We start from the raw sequence: 20,763 nt of genomic DNA on the forward strand, positions 1-20,763 counted from the left end.
GCATAGCTAACGTTCGACAATGATGTTAGTTAGCATGCAAAAACATAGTTAGGCTAATAATGTTAACTGAAGTCCTTTCAGAAAAGTCATAATCCTGTCAAATAAACACAATGTAGAAACCTTTCTTTTCTAGTATGATTTTGACTTTGATAAGAGCTTTGTAACTTTTAAACAAGTATTTAAATGAGCTCAAGATATGCTAGCATGTCAGATGGAGCATGACTGGCTTAAACCACCATGATGGAATAGTGCATTCATACAACAATGATAAAATAATGCGTTTACTTTTACTTTTGATACTTAAGTACTTTTAAAAGCAAGTACTTCTGTACTTTTACTTAAGTAAAAATCTGTCTTTACAACTTTCCCTTGTAGTGGAGTAATATTTAACCAATAATACTTTTACTTTTACTCAAGTAATGGAGTTGTTTACTTTGTCCAGCTCTGAAAGCGACATGTAAATGCAGCATCATGTGACAGCTTTTAATATCCAGCAGGGGGCGTCAAAGGACGCGACACCGGCTCATGGCTGGTTTAGCAGGTGCAACGCACAATAGCTTTTTCTTTTTTAAAACTTACCTTAAATAAGATAACCCTTTTAAGAAACACAAATGCAGAGGGAGCAACTTCTGTCAACCGTGATTGTAGTAAGAGAGATGTAATTATTGACAACAAACGTTTAGCCAAAGAATGGAGAATGTCTGGGTAGAAAAGCTGCAAAGGACAAGAATGCTTCCCAATAAAAGCAAATGGTATTTCTGTGTTTCAGCCGAGAGGATTATAACTCTAAACTGACGAGGGATCTTTCACTTTTGATTAACCTCATCATCATTATGGGTAAATACCACATAGGCCTACACAAAAGTAAATGGAAAAAACAATTGCCAAATGTTAATTGTTTTAAAAATGAATTGTGTATGTTATTATCCTCCTTGAATCTTGTAAAAAATTCTAAACATTCTGTAGAAGCTATTTGTCATGCTGCTGAAATGTTTTTGAGCCTGTAACATATTTATTTTGAGAAAAATGACTTTTTTTTCATTATCAATCTGCATTTTGTTGTTGCCTTGTCTGTAATTTTTTTTGTTAGTTTTTTTTCTTATGCTGTTGTCTCCACGAGAGTTTGAAACATAAAAAAAAAATAAAGTGTTTCAACCGAGAGGAAAAAAAGGACTTCCAAAACAAAACAGTACATGAGGAGGAGATATTAAGTGCGCCCTCTCGCGGGGACCAAGCAGAACTCCGATTGGACCCTCCGAGTCTCCGTACGAAAGAAAACCTGCCTCCCGATTCCTTTATTCGCACACCCATCATCATCATCTCTCCTCGCAAAAACACAGAAGGACCAAATGAAAACACACGGCAAAAGATTGAGTCTGAACCCTGGAGTGTGTGCTGTGGTCAAGGGCTCTGGACACCATGGAGGAATATTACACTCCTGCAATATGGCATAATCCTTTCATCAGTGTGCATTTCTTTCCGAAAAATGAATTAATCGGCGTTATCCGCAGAAAGAAATAACTCCCTGTTATCGATGTGGATATTATGAAAAAACTGTATTTCACAGAAGACGACACATTTATGGCCAAACCTGACAGTTCTTCCGAAATAAGCCAGTCAGCTGAAGTGAACACAACAAAGATGAATCCCTTCTAGAGGAGCTCCTGGCTGGCCAAAGGAACGAGGTAAGACATTGCATGTTTATGCTTTGCAAAATATGAAACATTTTCATCTGTGCACGACGATGCTCTTTGTTTTCCCTTAATATCACATGCTATCTTTCCTGCCTGCCATCTTGATCAGATATTGCACATTGAGACAATCTGAACTCTTGGCCAGATCACAATACCAGCATTTCTTTTTCTCTCATTTTTTTCTTCATCGAAATGCTCATTTCAGCTCCTCCCAGCATAAGAGGGATGATGATGATGATGATGATGATGATGATGGTGATGCTGTGTAATGGTACCCACAGCATCCTTGCCCAGTGTCTCCAGATAGGACATGTGTGGCCGAATCATTTCCAGTAACACTTTGTATGAAGCCTGTGTTTAATGCACATTATAAGACATGCGTATACATTAAAAGAGTACGATTAAAGCCATATTTCATGCCTGTGATATCTGGATACCATCTTTTATAAACAATAACATGATGTTTACAGACTTCTGAATGCAAGGATCTTTACAAAAGTATGGCATATAATAAAGATTTTCCTATTAACCTTTTGATTAGTGAATGATTAATGAGAGACTGCTGTTCATGGGGTTCAGCGAACATGCAGCTGTCTTCCCTTTATTTAATATAGCTTGTTCATTTCACAAATTGTAATGCAGTCTTCAGTTCTTTAAAATATCAGATTGGCTCAGTGTCAGCGTGGCAGTGTTGTTATATAGAGTTAAGGGGTTTTAGGGCGGTTTGTTTCACTTGCAGACAAATGTTTTTTTTCTTTCTTTAACTTTCCTTTCTTCATCAGGGCTGCGGAATATCTCCCTTCCTGTATTTTATAGTCAATCCGTAACAATAACACACACTAATCTCAGTAATGGCTGAAGTTTTAGTGTGCGCACTACACACACACACACACACACACACACACACACACACACACACACACACACACACACACACACACACACACACACACACACACACACACACACACACACACACACACACACACACACACACACACACACACACACTCATGTTGGGTTTTCATGTTTTATGGGGACTTTCCATAGGCGTAATGGTTTTTATACTGTATAAACTGTATATTCTATCCCCCTACACTGCACCTGCCCCTAAACCTACCCATCACACACACACACACATACACACACACACACACACACACACACACACACACACACACACACACACACACACACACACACACACACACACACACACACACACACACACACACACACACACACACACACACACACACACACACTCATGTTGGGTTTTCATGTTTTATGGGGACTTTCCATAGGCGTAATGGTTTTTATACTGTATAAACTGTATATTCTATCCCCCTACACTGCACCTGCCCCTAAACCTACCCATCACACACACACACACATACACACACACACACACACACACACACACACACACACACACACACACACACACACACACACACACACACACACACACACACACACACACACACACTGCCCCTGCCCCTAAACCTACCCATCTCACACACACACACACACACACACACACACACACACACACACACACACACACACACACACACACACACACACACACACACACACACACACACACACACACACACACACACACTGCCCCTGCCCCTAAACCTACCCATCACACACACACACACACACACACACACACACACACACACACACACACACACACACACACACACACACACACACACACACACACACACACACACACAGACACACTCACTCACACACACACGCACACACACACACACACACACACACACACACACACACACACACACACACACACACACACACACACACACACACACACACTGCACCTGCCCCTAAACCTACCCATCACACACACACACACACACACACACACACACACACACACACACACACACACACACACACACACACACACACACACACACACACACACTGCCCCTGCCCCTAAACCTACCCATCACACACACACACTCACTCACACACGCACACACACACACACACACACACACACACACACACACACACACACACACACACACTGCCCCTAAACCTACCCATCACACACACACACACACACACACACACACACACACACACACACTGCCCCTGCCCCTAAACACACACACAGACACACTCACTCACACACGCACACACACGCACACACACACACACACACACACACACACACACACACACACACACACACACACACACACACACACACACACACACACACACACACACACACACACACACACACACACACACACACACACACACACACACACACACACACATTGCCCCTGCCCCTAAACCTACCCATCACACACACACACACACACTGCCCCTGCCCCTAAACCTACCCATCACACACACACACACACACACACACACACACACACACACACACACACACACACACACACCCATCACAGGAGACATTCTGCATTTTTACATTTTCAAAAAACATCACTTAGTCTGATTTATAAGATGTTTTCCTCATGGGGACCTAAAAATGTCCCCACAAGGACGAGGATTTTGGATATTGCCATCTTTGTGGGGACATTTTGTCCCCATAACGTAGGGATTACCAGTCCACACACACACACACACACACACACACACTACTAGTCTTTATTTTGATCCTGATTTTCATATTTTGGCTTATATATACAGTACCACTGGAAACATTAAAATTTTGTAATGTTTATGAAAGAAATCTGTTGTTTATTTGATTAAATGGCAAATTGTGAAATAAATATATATATATATCTATGATGGCAAAGCTGAATATCATTACTTCAGTGTCACATGATCCTTCAGAAATCATAATATGTTGATTTAGCTCAAGAAACATTATTATTATCACTGTTGAAAACAGCTGAATACAGTTTTTTTGTGGAAACCATGATACACTACCATTCAACGGTTTGGAGTATGTAATATATACACTAATATTACATACTTTTATTCAGCTAGGACACATTTAATAGCTCAAAAGAGACCGTAAAGGCATTTATGTTGTTATAAATAAATGCTGTTATTTTTACCTTTCTATTCATCAAAGAATCCTGTCAAAAACCAAAATATTAAACATGTAAAAATGGTTTTCAAGTTCGACATTGATAAAAATACATTAATAATTGAGCACAAAATCATCATTTTACTATGATTACTGAAGGATCGTGTGACAGAAGACTGGAGTAATGATGCTGAAAATTCAGCTTTGACATCACAGAAATAAAGTACAGTTTAAATTACATTAAAACACACACTGCTATTTTAAAGTGTAATAATATTTCAAAATATGACCTTTCTTTAATCAAATGAATACAGTCCTGGTGAGCAGAAGACTTCTCCCAAAAACATTTAAAAATCGTAATGTTTCCAAACTTTTAACCGATACTATATACAGTATATGTGACCCTGGAGCACAAAAGCAGTCGTGCGTCTCACAGGTATATCTGTGGCAATAGCCAACAATACATTGTATGGGTCAAAAATATCAATTTTTCTTTACTGTCAAAAATCATTAGGATATTAAGATCATGTTCCATGAAGATATTTTGTAAATGTCCTACCATAAATGTATCAAAAATGTATTATTAGTTGTAATATGCATCGCTAAGGACTTCATTTGGACAACTTTAAAGGAGATTTTCTCAATATTTAGATTTTTTTGCACCCTCAGATTCCAGATTTTCAAATATTGTCCAATCATAACAAACCATAAAAGTGCATCCATCCATCCATCATAAAAGTGCATCCATCCATCCATCATAAAAGTGCATCCATCCATCCATCATAAAAGTGCATCTATCCATCATAAAAGTGCATCTGTCCATCATAAAAGTGCATCTGTCCATCATAAAAGTGCTTCTGTCCCTCATAAAAGTTCATCTATCCATCATAAAAGTGCATCCGTCCATCATAAAAGTGCATCCATCCATCATAAAAGTGCATCTATCCATCCATCATAAAAGTGCATCTATCCATCCATCATAAAAGTGCATATGTCCATCATAAAAGTGCATCCATGCATCCATCCATCATAAAAGTGCATCTATCCATCATAAAAGTGCATCTATCCATCATAAAAGTGCATCTATTCATCATAAAAGTGCATCTATCCATCATAAAAGTGCATCTATTCATCATAAAAGTGCATTTATCCATCATAAAAGTGCATCTATTCATCATAAAAGTGCATCCATCCATCATAAAAGTGCATCTATCCATCATAAAAGTGCATCTATCCATCATAAAAGTGCATCTATCCATCATAAAAGTGCATCTATCCATCATAAAAGTGCATCTGTCCATCATAAAAGTGCATCCATCCATCATAAAAGTGCATCTATCCATCATAAAAGTGCATCTATCCATCATAAAAGTGCATTTATCCATCATAAAAGTGCATCTATCCATCATAAAAGTACATCTATCCATCATAAAAGTACATCTATCCATCATAAAAGTGCATCTGTCCATTATAACCATACATCAATGGAAAGCTTATTTATTCAGCTTCAGATGATGTATAAATCTCAATTTAAAAAAATTTACTCTTATGACTGGTTTTGTGCTCCAGGGTCACATATTACTAAATACATATTTAATGTAAAATAAATAAAATGCAATCCTGTTGTTTTTTTTATTTAAATACTACTCTACACAGAGAAACAAATTAGACTATACACAGTTCTTCTGATTTTCTGTTCCAGTAGTTTTATCCTGATTTCTCAGTGAATGTGGGAATGGAAAGAGTTGAGTCGTACTCGGCTACTGTTGTCTGAAATGTGCTCCATTAGTTCCCGTCGGTTTCTCCAAGAGACTTTCTCTCCGCGTCTGTATCTGTTCCTCTCATTCACCCACACAATCTGCTTCTTAAGCTCTTGATATCTGAAAGGCCCAAGGGCAGATTGTCCAGCGGTCCATTTTACAGTTTGTTTTAAACAGGAGCTGCTCTGTTTGGCTAATCTACCTCCATCCACCGCAGATAAATGGCCTTTCGAGTCTGCTGCGGCCCTTTTTCCTGCACGGTTTTGATGGGAAATAAGGGATCAATGTGTATTGTGCTATGCTGAACAGATACACGAGTCTATAGAGCGAAACCATTGGGTGTTGGGATTTGTTGTCATGGGAACAGTAAGACCCGGCGACACAAAGGTGGCATGAAGTGGACAGCTTCGGCTTTTGTCTCTTCCTCAACAGTTTAAAGTTCATTTTTCTGAGCTCACGAGCATGAGAATAAGTTATTTATGGTCTAGTTTTGCCCTGGAGTGCAGAATGTGTGTGTCGGTTGTTGTTTATTTCTTGGGGAGTTGCAGGGGTATTTAGGTGAATGGGGATAATCATGTCTAAGTCTATCCAGATGCCAACTTGGAGGTCCGTCCAAACGAAGGCTTCAGCTGCGGTGGTTTAATTTGTCTCTTGGCTCTGAGTTGAGTGAGCAGCTGGACTTGAGGCAGACGAAATCTGTGGAGCTCACACGCTATACCAGAGCTGGAGCTCAGCCACACAAGCCTTCCTTCAGCTGATGGTTTGTGTGCGGTTATTGAGACAATGCTGTCTTGTAATGAGCCGTTCTGGTTCAGGGAATGACGAACCTGTGTGATATTCACAATTAGATGCATTTCAAACTCTGAAAGAGTAAAAGGACTCCATTACACAACAGCCGGGTGTTCAGATAAGGCCGCTGAAATGTTGTCTTGCTCGAGTTTGCCTTAAAGGAATATTCCGGGTTCAATACAAGTTAAGCTCCATCGACTGGCGTCTGTGGCATAGTGGAAAAAACCACTCTCAGTTTCTCGAGGATACAGTTTTTTCGAGGACTTAAAGTGGGGTCTAATGCTGGACTTATTTACACTGTTAAAGAGTTGATTCTCATGATAAACATGGACACATTTTTAAAACGGAGTATTTCTGTGCCAAATACACTCCTTCAGGCACTTCTCCCGGATGAGCACACACACACACACACACACACACACCCAGAGCGAGAGCAAGAGCGCGTCCATCATCGAGCTTCATTCTGCGCTGGCGTTGTGTTTTTAGACACGAGATCAACAATGTCACTAAAGAAGTGTGTGTGTGTGTGTGTGTGTGTGTGTGTGTGTGTGTGTGTGTGTGTGTGTGTGTGTGTGTGTGTGTGTGTGTGTGTGTGTGTGTGTGTGTGTGTGTGTGAGGGAAAGATCACCTTGTTCAGCTTCACAAATAACCCAGCGTTAAGGGAACAGTGGATGCAGTTTGTGTTTCCGGAGTTCTGCAAGTGTGTGTGTGTGTGTGTGTGTGTGTGTGTGTGTGGACTGGTAATCCCTACGTTATGGGGACAAAATGTCCCCACAAAGATGGCAATATCCGAAATCCTCTTCCTTGTGGGGACATTTTTAGGTCCCCATGAGGAAAACATCTTATAAATCAGACTAAGTGATGTTTTTTGAAAATGTAAAAATGCAGAATGTCTCCTGTGATGGGTAGGTTTAGTGGCAGGGGCAGTGTGTGTGTGTGTGTGTGTGTGTGTGATGGGTAGGTTTAGGGGCAGGGGCAGTGTGTGTGTGTGTGTGTGATGGGTAGGTTTCGGGGCAATGTGTGTGTGTGTGTGTGTGTGTGTGTGTGTGTGTGTGTGATGGGTAGGTTTAGGGGCAGGGGCAGTGTGTGTGTGTGTGTGTGTGTGTGTGTGATGGGTAGGTTTAGGGGCAGGGGCAGTGAAGGGGGATAGAATATACAGTTTATACAGTATTAAAACCATTACGCCTATGTGTGTGTGTGTGTGTGTGTGTGTGTGTGTGTGTGTGTGTGTGTGTGTGTGTGTGTGTGATGGGTAGGTTTAGGGGCAGGGGCAGTGTGTGTGTGTGTGTGTGTGTGTGTGTGTGTGTGATGGGTAGGTTTAGGGGCAGGGGCAGTGTGTGTGTGTGTGTGTGTGTGTGTGTGATGGGTAGGTTTAGGGGCAGGGGCAGTGTGTGTGTGTGTGTGTGTGTGATGGGTAGGTTTAGGGGCAGTGTGTGTGTGTGTGTGTGTGTGTGTGATGGGTAGGTTTAGGGGCAGTGTGTGTGTGTGTGTGTGATGGGTAGGTTTAGGGGCAGGGGCAGTGAAGGGGGATAGAATATACAGTTTATACAGTATAAAAACCATTACGCCTATGTGTGTGTGTGTGTGTGTGTGTGTGTGTGTGTGTGTGTGTGTGTTTGGGAGTGTGTGTGTGTTCCCGCTCATGAGTGGAAACCGCAGGCGTGAGTGAAACTGATCAAATGTGTGTAGTTTGTTGGCAATCGGTGCGCAAGAGCATATAATGTGAACAACACCAACATGTGTATGTGTGTGTGTGTGTGTGTGTGTTTGTTCCCAGTCATGAGTGGAAACCGCAGGCGGTGAGTGAAACTGATCAAATGTGTGTGTTTTGTTGGTGATCGGCATGTAAGAGCATATAATGTGAACAACAACTGTGTGTGTGTGTGGGCATGTTTTTGTGAAATATCAGGACACAAATGTGTATAATGACATGGGTATTACAAGGAGAGGGTGAAATATGAGGACGTTCCCCATGTCCTCACTTTTCAAAAGGCTTATAAATCACAGAAAGTAAACTGCAGTTTCCTGTGATGGGTAGGTTTAGGGGCAGTGTGTGTGTGTGTGTGTGTGTGTGATGGGTAGGTTTAGGGGCAGGGGCAGTGTAAGGGGATAGAAAATACGGTTTGTACGGTATAAAAACCATTACGCCTATGGAATGTCCTCACATTTCACAAAAACAAACATGTGTGTGTGTGTTATCACCCCTTTAACTCTTTCCCCGCCAGCGTTTTAAAAAAAGTTGCAAGCCACCGCCAGTGTTTTTTTTATAATTTTCACAAAAATGTATTGGCCCATAGAATATTTAGTTGTATGAGTATCTGAGCATGCAGTATTTTAACTTTTATTCTAGTTTCATGCTTTCCTTTTTTATCAACACTTAAAGGGTTACTTCAGCGATTAGCATTAAGCTTTGTATCAGTAGAAACCCGGTAGTATATTCGAATTATGGTACTTTCCCCGCTCATATCCCCCTGAGATGAGAGATTTATGGATTTTATTTCTGGAAAAAAATCCTCCGATGACGTAAATATCGTCATTTTGCCTTTTTTTTTTTGTCCAGAGGCTAGAGACTACAGCCAGAAGTAGAGCTAGTTCTGCATGTTTTCAACCCGCCCATAGTGGAGGATCTCACTCACAGAATGTAAATGCACTCGGCCGCTCGGCTCGGGCATTAATAACGGAGCGGTGCGGAGCAAAGTGAGTGTTTCAACTTTTCAATGAATTCCTATGAAATTTAAGCTTCCATATGCGATCTGATAACACGCCAGACTGGACACACGCTTACCTCAGCTCTGCTCAGCTCTTCTCTCATGAGGAATGAAATCTGACTCCTGCTGCGTCTTTCGTTCGGCCATGTTCAGTGTTTAGTGTTTATTCTCTAACTGAACAAAATTATTTTATTACTATGAAAATCAAAACAACGGTGGGGTGGAGCCGCGGTGGGCAAGTGATAACCAGTAGCCGTGGCAGCGAAGCAAGTGCATTCTGGGAGTTGTTGTCTTTCATCCACATGAGACAAAAATACATTCTCAGTCTAGAAGTCACCAACTTCAAAAATAATTTCACATTTCTACTACATAAATGACCCAGTTTAAATACACATTCATCTTCCAAGCGCTGAAGTGCCCCTTTAAAAATGGGTAAGTTTCATAAAAAAGCAACATTTTGAACAAAAAGCTGAGAAAATCACATTTTTGTCAAAGACTACCTTTAGATCAGAACACAGATGGAGTAGATGGAGTCCATCAACACCACCAAAGCTTCACAGTCCTAGAGCTCGTCCTGGGTCCACATTTCATTCAGTGACTTTAGACAGTTTTGATTTATATGATGTTTAATGTTGATGATCGCATTATTTTACATATGCATACGATTACATACAATCGCTTGTTTTTTTGCTTCTTCTTCTCCTGTGTTTTGATCAGGAGATTCTTTACTCATTCAGAAGACGCGTAATAGAAAACACGGACAATTCTGTGTTTGGCGGGGAAAGAGTTAAAAGCAGAAATGTTAAGCAGTTTTGCTATTGTTAACTAAAACTATATATATATATAAAAAAACATAAATTGAAATAAAGCTGAAATAAAAAAAATGAATATTAGATGAAAACGTAACAACTTAAAAAAAATTATGAAAATCAGAATAAGTAATTCTATAAGTAAAAGCACATTGTAAAATTACTAAAACAAAAAAATGTAAGATAATTGTATATATTATACAATGTTATAAAAGCTTGTGTAAAATCTGAGCTGTAATTTTCCTGGTTATTTTAGGATTTTATGCATTATGCTGTCAAGGAAATTGAATTTTGTGTAATGTAAAATTGAATAAATCTTTACCATTAAAAAGATAAATAAGCTTTTTTTACACTAAATCTTAAAACACACATATTGTTTACTATATTATTGACACAAAATAACGTCTTGTCTACGCATTGCCTCCAACATAACTCAAGTAACACAGATATAAGTTTATAATATACATTTTTGTGCATTAGTTCTATGAATTGAACTTAACTTTGAACATGGGAATATTCCTGCAAAGATGAAATATTACGTCAGTAGCCTCCATCTCGCATTTTAAAATCATATCTTGATATCTCTTCTTTCCTTTTTACACCTCCATATTTTCAGACCTAGCATTTCCTCGCATATGCAAGCTATTGTAGTGAAGGTAACAGCACAGGGTCTTGTAAGTGATGTTTACACCACAGTATTGAGTCGAGTGTGTTTTTGTAAAGTGTAGGCTATGCTCGTCGTGAGATTGAAAGAGTATCTGAGTGGGTCTTCAAGCAGAGTACCATTCGATCTGAATTGATGTCACGTCCGCATCCATTGAACAGGTGCCGGCCACAGATTTACAGCCAGGGGAAGATGGAAGCCTGCGGGCAGAAAAGCAGACTTTTAATGTTGGGAAATCGTCTTGGGTCAAGGAATTTTAGGCATATATTTTCAATATGTAGGCCTTAGCCTCATACCTCTCAATATGAAGCATCTAATTAAGCTTATTTTAATCTTGAGCGATTAGTGGGTGGGATTTTCTTCTTGGATGTTTTGCGGAGTCTGAATTTGTAACCCAATTTGAGCTTGACAGCTCTAACTGGTGTGTTGCTAAAGCAGCTGGAAGCTTAAAACGAGTTAAAATTATGTTTTTCTTTTCTTTTAATTGATTTAGTGTTCTTCACTAAAGCAGTGTTTTAGTTTTTCTGTGTTTAAGTCGTCTGTGAATGATGCCTTGTGAAAGACATTGTTTTCCCCCACTATGTACTGTAATTATTGTAATGAGACTATTTATGTGAAGCAAGCAGCGTTTCTTTGTTGACTCTATCCGGATGTAAGTTAAAGGGAAGGTTCACCCAAAAATGAGAATTAGCCCATGATTTACTCACCCTCAAGTCGTCCTAGCTGTATATGACATTATATTAAAAAATGTCCTGGCTCTTCCAAGCTTCATAATGGCAGTGAATCTATCCATCATAAAAGCCACTTTTATGATGGATAGATGCACTTTTATGATGGATAGATGCACTTTTATGATGGATGGATGCACTTTTATGATGGATAGATGCACTTTTATGATGGATAGATGCACTTTTATGATGGATGGATGCACTTTTATGATGGATAGATACACTTTTATGATGGATGGATGCACTTTTATGATGGATAGATGCACTTTTATGATGGATAGATGCACTTTTATGATGGATGGATGCACTTTTATGATGGATAGATGCACTTTTATGATGGATAGATGCACTTTTATGATGGATGGATGCACTTTTATGATGGATAGATACACTTTTATGATGGATGGATGCACTTTTATGATGGATAGATGCACTTTTATGATGGATAGATGCACTTTTATGATGGATGGATGCACTTTTATGATGGATAGATACACTTTTATGATGGATAGATGCACTTTTATGATGGATGGATGCACTTTTATAATGGACAGATGCACTTTTATGATGGATAGATGCACTTTTATGATGATAAATGCCCTTTTATGATGGATATATGCACTTTTATGATGGATAGATGCACTTTTATGATGGATAGATGCACTTTTATGATGGATATATGCACTTTTATGATGAATGGATGCACTTTTATGATGGACAGATGCACTTTTATGATGATAGATGCACTTTTATGATGGACAGATGCACTTTTATGATGGACAGATGCACTTTTATGATGGACAGATGCACTTTTATGATGGACAGATGCACTTTTATTATGGATAGATGCACTTTTATGATGGACAGATGCACTTTTATGATGGATAGATGCACTTTTATGATGGACAGACAGATGCACTTTTATGATGGACAGACAGATGCACTTTTATGATGGACAGATGCACTTTTATGATGGACAGATGCACTTTTATGATGGACAGATGCACTTTTATGATGGACAGATGCACTTTTATTATGGATAGATGCACTTTTATGATGATAGATGCACTTTTATGATGGACAGATGCACTTTTATGATGGACAGATGCACTTTTATGATGGATAGATGCACTTTTATGGACTTCAAAACAGAAACAGTCATTCACTGCCATTATAAAGTTTGGAAGAGCCAGGACATTTTTTAACATAACTCTGATTGTGTTCATCTGAAAGAAGAATGTCCTTGAGACGGTGAGAAAATCATTGGCTAATTTTCATTTTTGGGTGAACTATCCCTTTAACAGTGTGAACAGTTTTCACAGTGTTATACTTCAGATAGAAGAAAAACATTTTTACATAAAAAGAAATTGCTTTATCTCAACGTATTGGCAGGATGGAGAACACTTTAGGCTATTAGACATTTTACTTGTCAATACGGTGCTGTTTTCAAGTAACTTATAGGAGTGGCGACATGCCAATAACCTTGATTAACGAAGGTCTTTATGTCCCAGATCCATATATTCCTATAGCAAATATCAATATCTTTGTCTGATTCATTAGGTTTTTATTTAGAGTCAAATTAAGAGTTGTTAAAAGGGACCTCCTCCGTATTTAATCTCCACAGCAGGATAAAAATCTCTTTATGTTAATAGAAGTGTAAGTGTTTTATGAAGTGGCGTGCAGAGTATGTTGTTTGCAGAGCTTTGGAGCACAGGTTTAGGGATGCGTGCCAGCTGAGGTGAATGGTGTCATGTCCACAGGGAGGCTGGTGTTCAGAGTAATGAAATGGTAGCCAGAAGCCAGAGACTCTCAGCTGGACTCTCTTCACCTGCTGCCATGAGTGTTTATCAACTCTTTAGACCTGCATGGCTATGACATGTCATGCCACTGACCCCTCGCCCTCACATCCATGTGGCTGTGCTGGTAATTGAGGGAATGCAATCCCCTTCCCTTTTTGTCACTGGTTTGTGAAAGTGGAAGCAAGAAAATATGTTTTTTTTTTTAGCTAAACCCAACATGGGCTCGATCATACACCCGGTGCGACTCAAATGTGTTTTGCTAGCTTCATCCTGATGTAGTTTTCATGTTCACGTCCAGCGTCACATTGTTTAAATATCAAATGCACTGGCGCATCTGAAAACGACTGACCCTTGATCAACACAAACCTGCTCTAAAGTCAATAGCGCAGTATTTGTGTGTTATTTAAAGGAACACGCCGACTTTTTGTGACTTTATCTTAATCACTGTATCCCCCAGAGTTAGATAAGTCCATACATATCATTCTCATCTCTGTGCCATAACTCTGTCTGACGCACCCACCACTAGCCTAGCCACAGGGTAGAAGCCTAGCACAAAGACTAGAAGCCTAGCACAAAGACTAGAAGCCTAGCACAAAGACTAGAAGCCTAGCACAAAGACTGGAGGTAAATGGCTCCAGCTAGCCTAGCTTAGCACAAAGACTGGAGGTAAATGGCTCCAGCTAGCCTAGCTTAGCACAAAGACTGGAGGTAAATGGCTCCAGCTAGCCTAGCTTAGCACAAAGACTGGAGGTAAATGGCTCCAACTAGCCTAGCTTAGCACAAAGACTGGAGGTAAATGCCTCCAACTAGCCTAGTGTTCAGCAGAAAAAAAGAAACTCATACATACAGGTTTGGAACAACTTGATGGTGAGTAAGTAAGATTACAGAGTTTTTATTTTTGTTAACTATCCCTTTAAAAGAAATGCAACCCCCCCCCCCCCCCCCCTCTTTTTTTGTTCCACTGCCCTGCATCTAGCGTTTTTAACCACAAAAACATGTTCTGTGTGACTGGCTCCTTAGTAGTTCACACAACAAGTGATTATTTGCTGAAAATAGTCCTCAGAAAGAAAAAAAGCAAACAAACAAACTTCCGGGGATAAAAAAATACATGCAAATTTCAAAACACATGTGGGTGAATACTATCCCTTTAAGTGAAATTTTACTAAGTAAATCAAAATGATTTTCATGTGCATAAGCTCAATATTTTAATAATGTTTTAATAGTAATTTAACATTGCTCAAATAATTTTCCCAAAGGGAAATGGCCTATAATGTATCAAAACAGGGTCTGGTAAAATCTTAATTGAATTAATAATTGTTTGGGTAGAATATATATAAAAAAGAAAAGTACATTGGTTTATGTGTACTGTAGTTATTTATTAAATGCAGTCTATAATTAAATCCAAGACCACAGTGTGACTAATTGTTTTTTTGTTTAGTTTATGGTGATATGTTGTTATGTTGCACGCTGTTGTCTAATTGAAATCATACTTATAGCATGTCCACTTTCATAGAGCAGCAATGCTTTTTCATATGCAGGTTAGGTCTGAATGCAAAACATTTTGGTATCAATAGATTATTTGTATTTATTAAAAAATATATATTTTCAGGTCTTCCGGTCAGTAACACGTCTAAAATGTTTCTTCTGTATGACAACTCACTTGATTTTGGAACAGAGCAATAGAGATTTTCAGCAGAAAGATGAGTTATATCCACACCTCACAAGTTCATCCAGGCCTTCATGTGTGCTGCGTTTCACACTGTTTTGGTGTGAGATATTGCTTGGCTTGTTGTTGGCCTCAGAGTATTTAAGATACTAAACGTGTGCATGGCAATGTTAAGATAAGCTTTCATTTATTAATAATAGTTAAAGGATTAGTTCACTTTAAATGGACAATTATCCAATAATTTACTCTCCCTCAAATCATCCTTGGTGTGTATGACTTTCTTCTTTCAGACGAACACAATCAGTTATATAAATAAATCCTGACGCTTCCAAGCTTTATAATGGTGAACGGGGCTCACAAGTTTGAAGCTCAAAAAAGTGCATCTATCCATCATAAAAGTGCATCTGTCCATCATAAAAGTGCATCCATCCATCATAAAAGTGCATCTATCCATCATAAAAGTGCATCTATCCATCATAAAAGTGCATCCGTCCATCAAAAAAGTGCATCAATCCATTATAAAAATGCATCTATCCATCATTAAAGTGCATCCATCCGTCATAAAAGTGCATCCATCCGTCATAAAAGTGCATCTGTCCATCATAAAAGTGCATCCATCTGTCATAAAAGTGCATCTATCCATTATAAAAATGCATCTATCCATCATAAAAGTGCATCCGTCCATCAAAAAAGTGCATCAATCCATTATAAAAGTGCATCCATCCATCATAAAAGTGCATCTGTCCATCATAAAAGTGCATCCATTCGTCATAAAAGTGCATCTGTCCATCATAAAAGTGCATCTGTCCATCATAAAAGTGCATCTGTCCATCATAAAAGTGCATCAGTCCATCAAAAAAGTGCATCCATCCATCATAAAAGTGCATCCATCCGTAATAAAAGTGCATCTATCCATCATAAAAGTACATCGTATAGTGAATCGAGAGCTATCCAGGGGGTGTGTGTATGTGTGTGTGTGTGTGTGTTTGAGCTTGTGTCTCTTTAGCTCCGCCCACTGCACGCCTCCACGAGCTCGGCTGTTTTCGGTTCAGTGTATCTGTCTTTTATAAATATGATAAACTAAAGACTCTTGGGAGATATGAAGGATCAACACTACTCTAGAGATACTCAAGATTCACATCAGACTGGCAGAAACTGTGTGTGTTATCACCCCTTTAAATGTTCCAGTAAATACTGTTTTGAATGTGTCTGGTTTCATTGTGCTTGTTGCGAGATAGATACTGTAGGAAATGAGATGTTTTTCCATCTGACAGCTTATTTCACATACATATTTTTTGTTATTAAGTCAATGGGTGTGAAGCTCAAATTTTACCCTGTGAAGAAATGACCTGTCTTGAGGCATCTGCTCAAGTCTAAATCAATTTACAACTAATTGCACTTAATTTAAAGGTAAGCCCCAATATATATATAATTTTCTCTGGTGGCAGTCTTCTTCATGGAAGATCATTTCTGATTTTTAAAAGCCAAAACATGCATGATTGTAGTTCTTGAGTTGCTTGAGGACCTCAGCACGTCAGTGTTTTCTTTAGCTTTATAATTTGAGTCGTTTTCCTGAAAGTAGAGCATTGGAGGAAGCCCGTTCTGAGTTGTTTTGCCCTTTCTTCTGAGCAGATGATTAGCTCTGATCGCAGCCGTGGTTCCTCACACATGTACGCTGAAGATGCCGTCTGTAGAGTGCTTTACTATTAAACACGCTCTTGCCTTTAAACATCAGAGTCAGGGCCTGATTGGCGTCTCTAGGCCTAATTAATTTCCCTGGATGGGTCGAATCCCCTCATGTCAAGTCTTGGCATGTTGTTTGAAAACGAGCCTGATAAGAGCGCATGAGTTTTTCCATCGTGAGGATGAGAAGAGCTCCGAGGTGAATTGTGTTTTCATCTACTGTATTTTGAATGAGAGCAGGAGGGTGGCTACAGGGCTTTTTGATCTTGGAGGAAGACCAAAATGGAAAAGGCTTCCGGTGAAGAAAGGCACAGCTTGTTGGGTCGGGCCCAGTTTATGACGTTTTTTTGCATGGTTGTAAATGCTACAAAAGATCGGAAAGAACATGTCGTTTCAACTTCAATTAGAGGTATTTTTCAAAAGAAATGGTTCTGGCCAACATACATTTTTCTATTTAATTTCATTGTTAAAAATGTCAGCAAGCAAAGGTTAAATTTGTCAGATATTTTTGGGCTTGTCCTAGAGATGTTCCGATGCCCTTTTTCCCTTTTCGATACCGATTCCGATACCTGGGTGTGTATCTCTATATACAGCTGTACTAGCCCTTTATGAATTGCTAGAATTATTTGGTGTGCTTCACACTTATCCCTCAATAAAACATGAACAAATACATACAGTCAACTACTGTATTTATTACAGTATTTTTATTATCTGACATGCATTTGACAGTAATATTATTTATTTTTCTTAAGCGAAAAAGAACACCGCAAACTGAAAAATATATTTTAGTTTTACAATATATAACTGTATAAAAAACTGTGCAACAAATAAGTCTAGGAATATAAAAAATGATATATTAATCAGAAAATAATCTCTTTATAACAAAACAAGTAAAAAAGAAGCAACCGTCTAGGCATAATTATTATTATTTATAGAGACGTATTATTATTACATAGAGACGTGGCTAAATCGGTAACACTTTAGAATAATGGTCATTAGTTAACATTAGTTAATGTATTAACTAACATGAACTAACCATGAGCAGGACATTTGTTACTGTATTTGTTCATTTTTGTTAACGTTAGTTAATATAAATACAGTGCATTAACTAATGTTAACAAGATTTTAATAATGCATTAGTAAATGTTGAAATTAACATTAACAAAGATTAATAAACGCTTTATAAGTGCAGTTCATTATTAGTTAATGTTAACTAATGTAGTTAACTAATGTTAACTAATGACCATTATTCTAAAGTGTTACCGCTAAATCTACTGTGCAACAGTAGCCTAATATATTCTGTCAATTTCTTCACGTTAAACCAAACTTTTATTTTGATGGGTTGCCGTGAAGACCTTTGAGTGTCTGTGCACATAATATGATAGTTTTCTCAAATGAAACTGTAAATTCTCATGAAGTGACGGTTTATGCATTCGTGTCCTCATATAGTGACACACGGGAGACACAAAGACAGCGAGCGAGTGTCACGTGTGTGTGTGTGTGTGTGCGCGCGCCAGCGCATCTGCGCCCGTCAACAGAGACGCGCCACATGTAAACCATATTCTTTGTTGCATTTTCCTGTCAAAATAGCAGAGTTCATTTGGAATTATTCAGCTTACAAGCAGAAGATATGCCCTTTTCTCCGGTAGTGGGCGGGACTAATGCGCAAACGGCAATCTCATTGGCTGCCGCTCATCTATTACCTTCACTGTTTTGATTTCAGCAAATCAGTTTGAGCAACGCTGATAACATGATTAATATTCATGAACCCAGCAGCTCATCAGTCTTTTGTGCGTTGTATAGTTATTAATAGTAGTTATTAGTAGTAGTAGTATTATCTTATTAATAATTAATATGATCTATTACTATTGTAATTTTTTATCTCAGTAAAGATAAATCTCTTATCTCAGGCTGTCAAAAGATTAATCGCGATTAATCGCATCCAAAATAAAAGTTTGTGTTTAAATAATATATGTGTGTGTACTCTGTTAATTATTATTTATATATAAATACACACACATTCATGTATATATTTAAGAAATATTTGCATGTATATACTGTATATACATTTATATAATCTATAATATATATAAATATAAATGTTTTATATATAAAAATAATATTTTTTTCTTAAATATATACATATTTGTGTGTGTATTTATATATAAATAATAATTAACAGAGTACACACACATATATTATGTAAACACAAACTTTTATTTTGGATGCGATTAATCGCGATTAATCTTTTGACAGCCCTAATAAATATCTTATACCAACAATATCTTAATCAAGCACCACCACCATTTCTAAGTTCAGTTAAAATATCAAATATGCATTCATACATGTGTGTGTGTGTAATATATATATATATATATATATATATATATATATATATATATATATATATATATATATATATCTATATATATATATATATATATATATATATATATATATATATATATATATATATATATATATATATATATATATATATATATATATATTAGGGCTGTATGTGTGTGTACTGTGTATAATTATTATGTATGTATATATTTATAATTATACACAGTACAAACACATGTATTATGCAAACACAAACTTTTATTTTAGATGCGGTTAATCGCGATTAATCGATTTGACAGCACTAATATAAACAAAATAGTATAGCAGTCTGGTGAGTACAAATTTTGCCAAGGTGTGTGTAGAGGGTTGTGTGAGCCGTTATACGGAGCTATTTCGCTTCAAACGCTCGTTTTATACACGAGTCCAACTAGACGTGATAGAAGCGAATTTGACGCTCAATTCACGTTCGGTGTGAACACAGCATTTTTTATTTTAATTGCCATTTATGGTCACATTTATTCATAACAAATACGGTCTCCATGCTGAGAACATTAGGCTACCATCACACCAGGCATTTCAGAAAACAATTGATTTGACAAGAAAATATATATAACAGAATATATATGTAATGCTAATAATGTTTTTCCACACGACTTCAGAGTATTTTATTAGGAATCTGTTATTTTAGACTTACAATTCAGGGGTTTAAACTGAGCTAACTTCTTGTGTTAGCAAGACTTACCATCACAAACTATGTATCGATGCTAATAATAATCATGTTTTCATTCTAGACATGATAAATGTTTTAACATGGATGAAAAAGTAGTTCCATTTGTCAATATTTCATAAAGGTTCCTAATTGAAGAATCACCCAAATGCATTATGGCACATTAGTGTTTATCAATTATATCTCTCAAAACAATCTGTCGTCTGACCAGAAGCAGAATCTGTGGCTCCTGAGCCATTAAATCTCACATTTATGCCTCCATCTAGCTAGGCAGTTTGTAAATAGATGACTGATGAGTCTTTTGTGAAGTGTATAGCCATTAACGTCATTTTGAA

At 37.9% G+C, this 20,763-nt stretch overlaps 1 protein-coding gene across 1 annotated transcript in view; it reads left to right on the plus strand.

Annotated features, from left to right (window-relative positions):
* Positions 1-1,234: 1,234 nt before the first annotated feature.
* Positions 1,235-20,763, plus strand: part of b4galt2 (UDP-Gal:betaGlcNAc beta 1,4- galactosyltransferase, polypeptide 2) — a gene marked incomplete at its 3' end in the record, with an annotated part of 245,240 nt that continues 225,711 nt past the window's right edge. The window contains exon 1 of the mRNA XM_079818440.1: positions 1,235-1,685. The remainder of the gene's footprint in view (positions 1,686-20,763) is intronic.

Source organism: Gobio gobio, assembly GCF_949357685.1.
Source record: "Gobio gobio genome assembly, chromosome: 6".
Classification (NCBI taxonomy): domain Eukaryota; kingdom Metazoa; phylum Chordata; class Actinopteri; order Cypriniformes; family Gobionidae; genus Gobio; species Gobio gobio.